General features: G+C 38.3%; 1 protein-coding gene across 2 annotated transcripts in view; it reads right to left on the bottom strand.

Annotated features, from left to right (window-relative positions):
• C8H4orf22 (chromosome 8 C4orf22 homolog) overlaps window positions 1–13,491 on the bottom strand; it is a 528,133-nt gene that overhangs the window by 75,144 nt on the left and 439,498 nt on the right. The window lies entirely within an intron of this gene.

Below are 13,491 nucleotides of genomic sequence, written 5' to 3' on the forward strand. Positions count from 1 at the left end.
TCACCATGCTGTACAGTAGAAAACTGACAGAACACTGTAAACCAGCCATAATGGAAAAAACAAAAATCATTTAAAAAATAAAAATAAAAAAAATAAAATAAAGAATGCTAGGAAAAATAGTGAATTTAACCATTTGGCTTGGTAAAAGTAAATATTTAAGAAAAACCTATTGCTTCACATTCCCATACGAGAGGCCTTCCATGAAGTAGTAACTGGTTTGAAGGGTGTCCACCGGACTTACTTTGAGCCATATATTCCCAGGGAGAGGTGCATGCATTGGAAAATTAGCACAGAACTCCTTGGAGATTTTTTTTTTTTTAACTTTCACGAACTGCCTTCAGATGGTAGCTGGCTAATGAGTTGTAGCTGCATGACTAAAAGAATTTGAGAGAATCAGCACTGCAGATGCAGCCTTTCGTCAGATAGCGCTGATGTCTGATGTTGACAGGAGGAAGTAGAGACATCCTCTAGACAAATGGCTCTTCAAGTGTGGTCCCTGGACTAGCAGCATTGGCATTACGTGCAGATTTGCTAGAAATACAGACTTTCAGGTCCTACTTTAACTCTACTAAGTTAAAAACTCTGGAGTAGGGCCCAGAAATCTGGCTTTAACAAGTCCTCTACATGATTCAGGAGTATGCTACAGTTTAAGAATTGAAGATTAGACCAACTTTGTCAGAAAACCCAGTGTTTAGAATTATTGGGCTACCATTCAGAAAGCTGACAGTCTAGTTCTAATAGCTTTTTCTCCCCTGCCACTACATTTGCTCTCTCCACGGTGTTCTCTCAACTCTAGAGAAAGCACGGAAAGAAAATGTAATTCACATCGCTTCTGCTACATCTACACTTTTGTACTTAGGCAAGCCACTAATCCTCTTCTCATTCGTGACATTTATACTTAAGCATCCTAAGATTTTTAGATTTTCAATCGTCACCAGATATCTAGTGTTCCCCAAATTATGGATGTTGAACTTTTGCACAGAATCTACCTGGAATGTGTTGGTTTACATACATTCCAAGAATAGAGAGTGATTTTGCCTCCTACTACAGACAGCAAGATGTGTTCACTGAAGCATCATGTTACCTTACTTTTTTGACTTCATCATGGCCATTGATATGTTATCTGAAGGAAGTTATTCAGGAGTGTCCCTATTTATTTAATTAACCCAAATGAGATAGGTGTCATTTAGCTGAGGGAGGGAAGTTGAAACAGGGTGGAAATTTATTTGACTACATCCAATTTCTTACTACATACAACAAAATTAATTTTTCAGTGAAAATAATGGGTTTGGCCTTTTGTGAGATGACGGAAAACTAACTGATAGTTTTTCTAGGAAAATGGTTTGAGTTTTCCAAACAACAAACAAGTGCAATTTGGATGCACAGTTTATCTACACGTTGGAAGTTGTCCATGATTCCTGACAGTTCTATGGTATAACTTTCACTCTATTTGAATTCTCTTATAGCAAATATTATCTTTTCTTCTAATTTAGAAAATTGTGTGAAAAACTCTGGATATTAAGGTTAATTTGTGACTAATAGTCTTTATTTTTAAAAATGTAGATTTTAAATAGGAAACAAAGACATAAATGTTAGTTCATACTAGTTTAGCTACTATAAAATTTTTCTAAGAAATTAAACTAAACCTTTTCAGAAGAAATATTTAACAATTCTTTAAATATGCATCAAATTGATTATCATTAAAAATAGGGCAACCTGACATTAAGTAGCTTCTGATATGTTGCAACATATAGTTCTCTTCAAGAGCGTATTCTTGCTGAAAAAATTATTTACAGTTAATATGATCAAGCTTTTAGACTTATCTCCTAGTTTAAAGAAAATGCAGAGATGAAAGAACAAATCAAATGATACCACAGGGAAATAATCAGAAAAATCCAGAACACAGGACAATGTAAAAGGCAAATGTCCTTACCTTTTAAAATAGACAATGAATAGGCAATAATATAAAATGGGGAAAAGACAGTCTCTTTGTAAGTGGTGCTGACAAGACTGGACAGCTGCATGTAAATCAATGAAACCAGAACACACCCTCACACCATACACAAAAATAAACTCAAAATGGCTTCAAGTCTTAAACATAAGACAAGACACCATTAAACTCCTAGAAAAGAATATGGCAAAACATTCTATGACATCAAGCATACAAATGTTTTCTTAGGTCAGTCTCCCAAGGTAACAGGAATAAAAACAAAAATTATCAAATGGGACCTAATCAAACTTAGGAGCTTTTGCACATCAAAGGGAAATCATAAAACAAACAAACAAACAAAAACCCCAAAAGAAAACCCATGGAATGGGAGAAAACAGTTGTAAGCAATGCAACTGCAATCCAAAATGTACAAACAACTCATACAACTCAACAACTAAAAAGCAAACAACCCAACTGAAAAATGGGCAGAAGACCAGGGATAGAACCGGAGCCACAGCAGAGCCTCAAGCTACAGCAGTGACAACACCAGATTCTTAACCCCCAGCACCAGCAGCGAATTCCAGCAATGCAATTTCTGAACATTTTATGGATGATGGTTCACAAACCTAGCTACAAAACACATTTTTGAACAATTAGGAAAATTTGAATAAGAGCTGGATATTAGATGATAATAAGAAATAATTATTAATTTTCTTATATATGATACTGATAATTTATATGAGAATGCTCTTATTCTTACGAGCTACATGACAAAATATTTAGAGATGAAATCTACAAACTACTTTAAAATGGTACACACACACACACACACACACACACACACACCCCATACATCCATTCCAACATACTAAAAAGTGTTAAAGCAAATTTGGAAAAATGTTAACAACTGTTTAGTCTACGCTGTGAGTGTATTGGTATTTAGTGTACTGTTCTTTGAACTTTTAGGTGGAATAGTTGCATAATTTGAACGTTCTTTATGCTACTGTATAGCACACTTAAAAGTGGTTAAAATGGTAACGTTTATGCTATGTATATCTTACCAAAGTTTTTTGAAATGTTGGTGAAAGCTTGTGAAAGAATAATACTGTCATGAGCACAGTAAAGACTGTCAATAAACTAGAGGTTGTCTCAGATCTTTAATTATTCACTTACGCTTTACCCAGAGACATAATCTTCAGGGAAGCCTATTCTAGGCAATTACAGATACTACCAGATAATTGTTCTGGCATCCTGACTTTTTTTTTAAAGCAATGAGCCAAACTGCCTGGATAAAATTCTACCATAGAATAATGCAGACAGATATTTCAGTAGGAATTCAACAGGAACTGCTCGAGTATATTTGAGTTCATAGACCCACAGGAGGGGGGCTATCTTCGAGATCTCTGTTACCCATCTTTGAGTTTTCCATGAAAGACAGTACTTAACGTTTAGCTTCGGATAAGGAAAAACTAAAATGACTTAAGTTGTAGGAAATTAAACTTATTTGTAAAAGAATTTCAAGTAAATAGTACAAAAATGATGTGAACCGCAGTTCAGAGGATATGAATAGATTCTAAAAGTATCCTGGGACACAACTGAGGTTCAACAAGTCAGGGCCAATTTTTCCCTAAAGCCGTTTAGGCTGAAGCCACAATTAAAGGCTACTTTTAGTTCTGTCCAGAGCTCTTCCACACACAAAGCTGTGGGACACGGTAATTCTTACTCACAGTGACCGAAAATAAAAGACTGGTTCAGTACAAAGAGTTGTTTTCTGCCAAACTCAATGAAAGAAGGAAGCGGCAAGGGCGGGCACAGGACGGCTGAGATCCCAGTCTTAGCTGCGGAGAGCAGGACTGCCAAACTTCTCAAAAACAATCCCAAATCAGGTCTCGTCAACTCAGATATACATATGCAAAAGGAATACATGACCCGACAATGACTAGGATGTGGATATGACACCAAAGAGGAAAATACTTTTTCATGCTAAAGTCCTAAAGGAGAATTATAAGCATAGATTTTTAAAAAATCATGGCATCAGTGGTTGCAACAGATCTCTCTTTGGTCCTGGATTGCGAGTGCAAACGTCTGTAGGTAACTTTAGGTAAACCAACTAACGCCACCATGATGCATGTTCTTTGGGGTTAAAGTGTGAAAAAATGTCCCTAACCCATACGGTGGTTATGAAGAGTAAGTGAAATGATGCATATACATTGTTCAGCACAGTGTCTCGCGCATGGCAAGCGCTCAGGTAATTTTTATCAGTATCACAATCATCTCAGACTTTGACTCAGTCCAGGCTCAGTGCATATGGAACAACCTGAGAGAACCCAAGGGCTGAAGATAAACCCACCTGAAGGGGTTGAGCAAAGATCAGGAGTGGGCTAATGGCAAAAAGGACTTCAAAGACCCAAGGCGGTTTTAGGCCAGAAGTCACAAATTCAAATGTCTAGAAGAATCTGATAGGTACTAAAAACAAGCGACTCCCGGGTGACAGTGCAGACACCAGTAAATCTGCGTCAATCTTGTGAGAACATAACCCCCTCTCATGGAGCAGATGCTATTTAAATCAAGATCATGGCTGGAATGAGAGAATGCAGGCTCAGTGTGGGAAGACCTTCTTGGTTTTTAGGAGAATTTGCAACTCAAACATATTTTATATGACATTTCCTGTTTCTAGCACACTGACACAAATTTTAAATGCATTGTGCAGGCCAAATAAAACATGTCTGCAGCCAGATACTACTAGCTGGTGATGTCTGGTCTATGGCTTCTTACTTCACATTTATCTAAGATCAGTATTGATCCTAAATATCAGGATGGGATTGAACCTCTGGGTTCGGGGACTCGTAGACTCTAACAGTTTTGTATATACAATCTGAGCCATAAACATGAGTCATATATGTCATTTTGAATTTTCTAGTAGCCATACTGAAAAAAAGTAAAGCGAAATAGGTGAAAATAGTTTTAATAATATATCTCATTTAACCCAGCATCTCCAGCTTACTATTATTTTAACATTGAATTAATGCAACTTATTAATGTGATATTTTATATTTTTATGATGTCTTCAAAGTCAGGCGTGTATTTTACAATTGCAGCACATCTTAACTCAGGGTTCGTCACACTGGAAGCACTCAACAGCTATATGTGGCTAGTGGCAACCTTATGGGACAGTCCCGGTCAAGAAGATGCTTCTCGAACTTCAATATGCATACTGAAATTTGGGGGATCGAACTAAAATATCAATTCTGCCTCACTGTTTACGATAGAGCCTGAGATACTTCACTTCTTACAAGTTCTCAGGTGCGTCAGTGCTCCGGGTCCATGGACCATGCTGAATAGCAAGGAGCTAGATGGCTGTGGCAAGTTTCTTTAAATCAGCATCTTGCCCCACCCACCTTGGGGCATTCCCTCTTCTTTGAATTTAGCAAATATCTGTTGAAGAGACTAAGCTTATATTCTAATGCCTGGTCACCATATTTAGATGTGGAACAATATTAATAACTTAAAAATAGGAAATATTTTATATACCACTTGCAGAAACACTGAGTCATTTACTCCTTTTTTTTTTCTTTTTAAACTTGAGAATCTGCCAATCCATTACAGATGCTTTCATGAGAATGTGCTTAAGCACAGGATAAGTATAACTTTATAAATTCTAACTTCAGAGATTTGGCATGTTCAATTTTTAATAAAACAGACAATGGGAATGCAAGGGAAATTTGACAATAATACTCTCAAGCTTTAGTGTTTAGGGGCATTCCTCAGTCAAGGGTATGAAAATTTCATGGACTCTCCAAAGAGAAACACAAAGAGAACTTTTTCATTTCCTCCTGACCATTCTATTTGAGGGATGGGTGAGGCTCTAAAGGCAGACCTTAGATCTTTGTTCAACAATACATAAATATGGAAATTTAAGCAGTTAAATGTGGGGCAGAATGTAACTCAAGAATTCTATATGGTGCAATAGTCCTCAGGACACACCTACTTTTAAACGTACAAGAGTGGCCTGGAGTGAATTACAGTTCCGAAGAACTTAACTCTCACGTATCATTGGTTCACGTGTGAACGCAAGAGGGTGTATCCTCTTTTATCCTCTCTCAGAGGTTAAGAATAACTCTTATGGAACCAACGTCTCACGAAGTTGTTGTAGGGAAGTGTAAAGGAACTCTGTAAACTGCAACACGCTCTGCGCGGGTAAGTTATGCACTATCATGCCCAGAGGAAGCTACTGAAACGTAAACACATGGTCAAGACGAAGTCTGAACTGACAAGGTGATTTAAGTTCTCAGCCCTTTCCATGGCTTTATTTCATGACAGTTGCAGCTGTCAGATGATTTTTATGTTTTCCACAGTAAAAATGAAAGACAGAACACACAGAATAAAATAGCACGTCGAAAGATAAATAAGTAGAAAGAAACCTGAAAGCTTTAATTTTAAAGTCTTTGCTTTCCTTCCGGATCAAACTAAGTATGGAGCCATGGATACCAAAGATATTTTTCTCCCCTAGTAACAACTGTTTAAGTCATTTATTGGCATAAAATCTCTTGAGTGAAAAATCTGAAGTCTGATTCTGATAGATGGCTTAAGTTAAACTCAGTGTGGTAAAAATTATACAGGGGGATCATTGGAATATTACTAATTTTCTTTAAAAGGTCAGAAATTATCTGGCACCAAAAAAAAAAAAAAAAACCCAAATGATAAAACTCTCGGAGAAAATTATAAAATATTATTAAAAGACATTAAAGAAGGCATAAATAAATATAAATGAATAAATGGAAGCATTACTATCATAAACATGCCCATCAAGTGTACATTGGGTTATAACTTGGAAGCAATTTCAATCAAAATGACAGCATTTTTTGTGTGTGATCTTTACTAGCTGACTAAAATTGATATGGAAGAATAAAGGACAAGCATAGCCTAGGTTTTCCTGACAAAGAAAAATAAGGTGGAAAATTTAAATAAAATTTCTATCAAGAATTATTATGAACATACAGCAGTTGAGTAAGATCCTATTATTTTAAGAAGAGACCATTAAGTAAAATAGTGAGCCTAGAAACAGACCACACATACAGAACCTAACTTCTGACACAGTGTTGCAGATATGAGAGAAGAGATAGTAGACTTTTCAATAAATGTTGCTATAGGACAAATCATTTAGTCCTATGGAAAACAAAACCAAAAAATGGACCTTACCTAACCATCATATACAGTATAAAAGTCAGGTAGGCTAAAGACATAAAATAAAAAGCAAAACTACAATACTTTCTAGAACAATATCTTTATGACTTTCAGAAAGGTAGGGATTTGTTAAACAAAACAAAAAAATACAAACCTCTGAGGAAAAGACTAATAAAGTAAACTAACCTGAGTATCAAAACTTCTGACTTCTGACCTTCAAAAGTCAATTTAAAGTAAGTAGAAAGAGAATTAAACACTGGAAAATGATATTTTGCGAAATATATAAAAGGCAAAGGATTAATCAATATTCAAAAAATAAGAAAGAACTCTTACAATTTACAAGAAAAGAATAAATAACTAATAGAAAAAATGAGAAAAAGTCTCACTATATACTTCACAGAAAGTAAATATGAACAACCAATAAAAGATACCCATCCTGATTAGTAACAACAGAAAAGAGAATTAAAACCACAATGAGAGATCATTTATAACTTAACCGCAGTGGAAAAAATGAGTTTGCTGATGTCATGTGCTGGGAAGGATGAGGGCTAACAAGGGCTCCCCCGCAGTACTTACGGTGGGTACGAATGAGCACAGCCACTGTGCAAATAATCTGGAATTGCCTCTACACTCTTTTGTGCTTTTGGATTTGCATTTTTTTCCATAAACTTAGGAAAATAATAAAATATTCATTTTGTCTTTCTGCATGAATTGAATCTATCTCAGGGCAATCAAATACATGCTCAAGAAGTTCTTCCCTGCGGTAGAAGTCTAGCTAAAAATGTGGAATGCATGATAGAATTAGAAAATCAACATTGTATAAACCTTCGTAAAAACATTTAGGGAGCCGTAATCATTGTGCGCTAAAACCACTGGGTGAAGCTCGATGGGAAGTTCACAGTGGCGTGGTCAGATGGACATCACTGAACCCGCTGATCAAACTCAGAGATCCGCATACTAAAAAATACTACCCCCCCAAACTGAAACTGAATTTCATACATAAAGCCAGTTGACAGGGATTAGGTGACTAGAGGGAGCATGTAACAAACAACAGCATAAGCGTGATCAGCCACATTTAGAATATGAGACTTTTCTTGGGACAAATAACCTGGTTTCTCCAACAAATCAACAGCATAAAAGATAAAAAAAGAGGGAGACTCTTATAAAGTAAGAGAATAACAAGGTACTGTTTGTATTTTGGTTTGGGTAAACCAACTATGAAAATGTAACCTTGAGATAGTCAGTGAAATATGAATAAGGACTAACCAGGTATTAGATGACACGAAGGAATCATTTTGTTCAGTGTAATGTCATGACAGCTTCTTCTAAACTGTTATCCGATAAATACTCATACGGAAGTATTTAAAGGTGAAATGACACGTTTTCTATTTGCTTTAACATAAACCTGTCAAGGTAACAGAATCCAGTATTTTAGGTAAATTATTGGTTATGGGGTGGTGATAGAGAGTAAGAGGTCTAGGATAACATCTGGATTTTTGCCTTGGGTTGCAAGGGTGGTGATACTTGCCAAGAAAGGGGACTCAGAAGCAAGAGCAGGTTTCATAGATAAAAATGAATTTAATTTTGAAAATAAGTTTTAGGTGCTACTTGGTTACCCAGAAGGTTCTCAAGTGAGCAACAGGATGACTGAGTCTTAAACAAAGAAGGGATCTGGGCTAGGATGCTAGGATTACCGTTTCAAAGATGACTCCACTTCAGAAAAGTGATCGAATCACCCAGGTGTTAAGGAAAGAAGCCCAAGGGTGAGCTCTGGGTATTACCAACAAGCATGAAGTAAACAAGGGAGAGTTCAGTGAGGGATTCGGAAAACAAAAGGTTAGAATATTTGAATAATTTTGAGAAGAAAGAATTAATCGGCATAATGATGAATTAACACTAAGCAAATAATGTTACATAAGATAAGAACTGAAAATAATCCATAGGATTTTGAAATGGCAGTCACTGGTGAATTTGGTAGTTGTTTCACTTGAATAATGGTAGCAGAGGGCTAATTACAATGTGTTAGCACCTAACGAAAAGTGAGAATTGGAGAGAACCGTTATTTTGAGGAACTTAGCTAGAAACTGTAGGAGATGTAGGTCAATAGTTGGAATTCAAAGATTTCTTTTGGAAATATAACCCATGCTCTTGGATTGGCAGAACAATATTATTGGCAGAACAATATTATTGAAATGGCCATATTACCCAAAGCCATCTATAGATTTAATGAGATTTCTATCAAATCACCCACGATATTTTTCACAGAACTAGGAGAAATAAACCTAAAATCTATATGCAACCACAAAAGACACAATCCTGAGGAAAAGCAATAAAGCAGGAGGCTCAACCCTCCTAGACTTCAGACAATACTACAAAGCTACAGAAATCAAAAGAGTGTGCTACAGGCCCAACAACAGACATATGGATTAATGGGATAGAATAGAGATCCCTGAAAAACCCACACACTTATGGTCAATTAATCTTTGGCAAAGGAGGCAAGAATAGACAATGGAGAAAAGACGGTATCTCTAGTAAGTGGTGTTGGGAAAGTTGGACAGCTACATGTAGATCAATGAAGTTAGAACACATCCTCACATTAGTCATAAAAATAAAATGACTTTAATTAAGACTTAAAGACTTAAATATAAGACACGACACCATACAACTTCTAGAAGAGAACACAGGCAAAACATAAACCATACAAATGTTTTATTTCTTAGGTTAGTCTCCCAAGGAAATAGAAATAAAAGCAAAAACAAACAAATGGGGAGTTCCCATTGTGGCACAGTGGAAACAAATCTGACTAGGAACCACGAGTTTGTGGGTTCGATCTCAGCCCTTGCTCAGTGGGTTAAGGATCTGGCGTTACCATGAACTGTGTGTACGCTGCAGACGTGGCTTGGATCCAGCATTGCTGTGGCTGTGGTGTAGGCTGGCAGCAACAGCTCTGATTAGACCCCTAGCCTGGGAACCTCCATATGCGCGGGTGCGGCCCTAAAAAGGACAAAAGACAAAAATAAATAAATAATATAAACGAATGGGACATAATCAAACTTACAAACTTTTGTACAACAAAGGAAACTATAAACAAAACAAAATGAAATGATAGCCTATAGACTGGGAGAAAATATTTGCAAATGATGTGACTAATAAGGGCTTAGTACCCGAAAAAAAGCAAAAAAAAAAAAAAAAAAAAAAAGCTCATACAACTCAACGACAAAAAAAAGGACCCAATCAAAAAACAGGGAGAAGATTTAAATAGACATTTCTCTAAAGAAGTCATACAGATGGCCAAGAGGCACATGAAAAAATGCTCAAAATCAGTAATTATTAGAGAAATGCAAATCAAAACTGTAATGAGGTACTACCTCACATCAGTCAGAATGGCCACCATTAGAAAGTCTACAGATAATAAATGCTGGGTGTGGAGAAAAGGGAACCCTCCTGCACTGTTGGTGGGAATGTAAATTGGTACAACCACTATGGAAAACCGTATGGAGGTACCTTAGAAAACTATACATAGAATTACCATATGACCCAGCAATCCCACTCTTGGGCATATATCCAGATAAAACTTTCCTTAAAAAAGACACATGCACCCATATGTTCACTGAAGCTCTACTCACAATAGCCAAGACATGGAAACGACAGATGATTGGATTAGGAAGATGTGGCATATATACACAATGGAATACTACTCAGCCATAAAAAAGAACGAAATAATGCCATTTGCAGCAACATGGATGGAACTAGAGACTATCATCCTGAGTCAAGTAAGTCAGAAAGAGAAAAATACCATATGATATCACTTATATCTGGAATCTAATATACAGCACAAATGAACCTTTCCACAGAAAAGAAAATCATGGACTTGGAGAACAGACTTGTGGTTGCTAAGGCGGAGGTGAAGGGAGCAGGGTGGATGGAGAGCTTGGGGTTAATAGATGCAGCCTATTGTCTTTGGAATGGATTAGCAATGAGATGCTGCTAATCCACTGGGAACTATGTGTAGTCACTTATGATGGAGCCTGATTATGTGAGAAAAAAGAATGTGTAACATATACGTATGTGTAACTGGGTCACCATGCAGTACAGTAGAAAACTGACAGAACACTGTAAGTCAGCTATAATGGAAAAAAATAAAAATCATTATATAAATAAAAAAGAAGATATGATACTTATACACAATGGAATACTACTCAGCCATAAGAATGAAATCATGCCATTTTCGGCAACATGGATGGGACTAGGGATTATCATACTAAGTGAAGTCAGCCAGACCAAGATAGGTAAATGATATTACTTATACGTGGGATCTAAAGTATGACACAAACGAATCTGTCTACAAAACATAAACACACTCACAGACACAGGGAACAGACATGTGCTTGTCCAAGCAGAGGGCGCTTGGAGGAGGGATGGATGGGGAGTGTGGGGTTAACAGATGCAGACTATACATATAACGGATAAGTAACAAGGTCCTATTGCACAGCAGGGGGAACTATATTCAATATCCTTCAATGAGCCATAATGGAAAAGAATACGAACAAAATGTATGCATATGCAAAATGAATCACCTTGCTGTACAGCCGAAATCCATATAACACTGTAAATCAACTTCAATCAAAAAGTAAGAGGATTTTTTAAATATAGCAATGGTTTCAGCCTGTTTAGCGGTAAGACAAAGGAGCCAGTTTGAGAGGGTCAGTTTGAGAATCTATGGAAAAAGAGAGAACAATAGATGAAGTGTGGCTTCAGTGCAAAGAGGGGCGAGAAGGATAAACACCAAGCTGAACAAATTAGCTTTTGAACAAGACAAGGACCCGCTTACTCTCTGACTCTGGAAAAATGCAGTGAGAGTAGACACATATATACAGGAATATTTCACTTAATAAAAATGAACTACTAATTTTTTAAGAAGTTCCTAAAAGTAGAGAGTGCAGCCACCTGGGGTCCAGCTTATTTCATGTCAGACATGTCACCTGAAAAGTCCGCGTTGATCCTGGGGTATCTGTTCCCTCATGGTTCTCGAGGAAGCCCGAGCCTTGCCGTGCCCTGAGTTCGCAGTGAATCGGGCCTGTGAGAGGTGGGCTGGAGGACAAGGTGGCCCGGTGGGGTTCCGAGAGTTAGGGGCCGGCGTGCCCTGAATGTGGATGGCGGACCCAGGGGCCAGTAGCGGCCAAAATGAACTGCCACTGGGATCAATCAGAAGGACACTGAGGGGTGGGTGGGGGGCACTGGCTCATGAGGAAGATGCTTTCGGTGGATTGAGAGACAGACACATCAGGAGGTGATTTTCACGTCTAGATCCAATCTTCTCCGTGGAAGGTTCGGCAAGTCATTCTCAGAGAGGCGTCAGGGTCAGCAGTTGAGAACCGCGGTTTCGAGAGAGTGATGAAGCTTCAGAATATTTTGAGACGAGGAGGGTGAAATTAGGAATTGAGAAAAAGTCCATCAATGGGTGGCTGAGGGCCACGAAGGGCCCGGCTGAGTTTGGAGACCTTAACGCACTGCGGCAGCCACGCACACCTTTGCGCCATCTCCCAACAAGTCCTTCAGCAGGACACTGGGTCCAGCTATAGGCGCAGGCAAGGGGGACGAGTGTGTCAGTCCACTTTTGAGGGTCAGCAGGACAGACAAAACCTGGGCACAAAAGCCACCAGCAGCCGGGACACTACGAGAGGCGGGTTAAGCGATTTGCGTGCATCTAAGTGAGGGGTACGGGGTGGGAAATGGACACACTCATGAAACGGTGACGGGTTAGGAAGCCTTTAGATGATAACCACAAAGACGGTTACGGTAAGAGGAAGAGTGTTGTGACAGTGCCAAATAATAACCTGGATCCGGCAGGCGAGAGTTAACGCAGAATGCTGCTGCTTGCTTCCTGGTCTATGACAGTGAGAGGTGAAGACTAACGTTTAGCTTGAGAGCTTTTTGGAAGAAGGTATAAGGATCAGGATCCGTAAACAGATGGACCTTGTAGAACAGATTCTGTGGGATGGGAAGAGGGCTCAGAGGAAAGGGCAGGGTCAAGAGTAAAAGGAGGATGAGTGGAAGGCACCCCAGGACAGGCCGGCAAGGAGAGCAAATGCGGTGAGGTCATCGACCAGCTCCACCTGGACTTGGGTTATTGTCCAGAAAATTGTGGGAGGGGAATGTGTCCCATGGACTCCTCCTGAGGCTTCTAGACGGATGGAGCTCTGAGTGGTGCAAGAGCCTTGGAGATGAGCAGTTTTAGGCTCTATTTACCGTTTAAAAGGAATGTCACTGAGGCTTTACTTATGTCACCTCTGAAGAGTTCCCTTCCTGAGGCTGTCAACTGAAGCATCTATATTCTTTCCCTGTTTTAAAATGTATTGTTTATTCAAATCACTCTT

The sequence above is a fragment of the Sus scrofa genome, chromosome 8, assembly GCF_000003025.6.
Source record: "Sus scrofa isolate TJ Tabasco breed Duroc chromosome 8, Sscrofa11.1, whole genome shotgun sequence".
Classification (NCBI taxonomy): Eukaryota; Metazoa; Chordata; class Mammalia; order Artiodactyla; family Suidae; genus Sus; species Sus scrofa.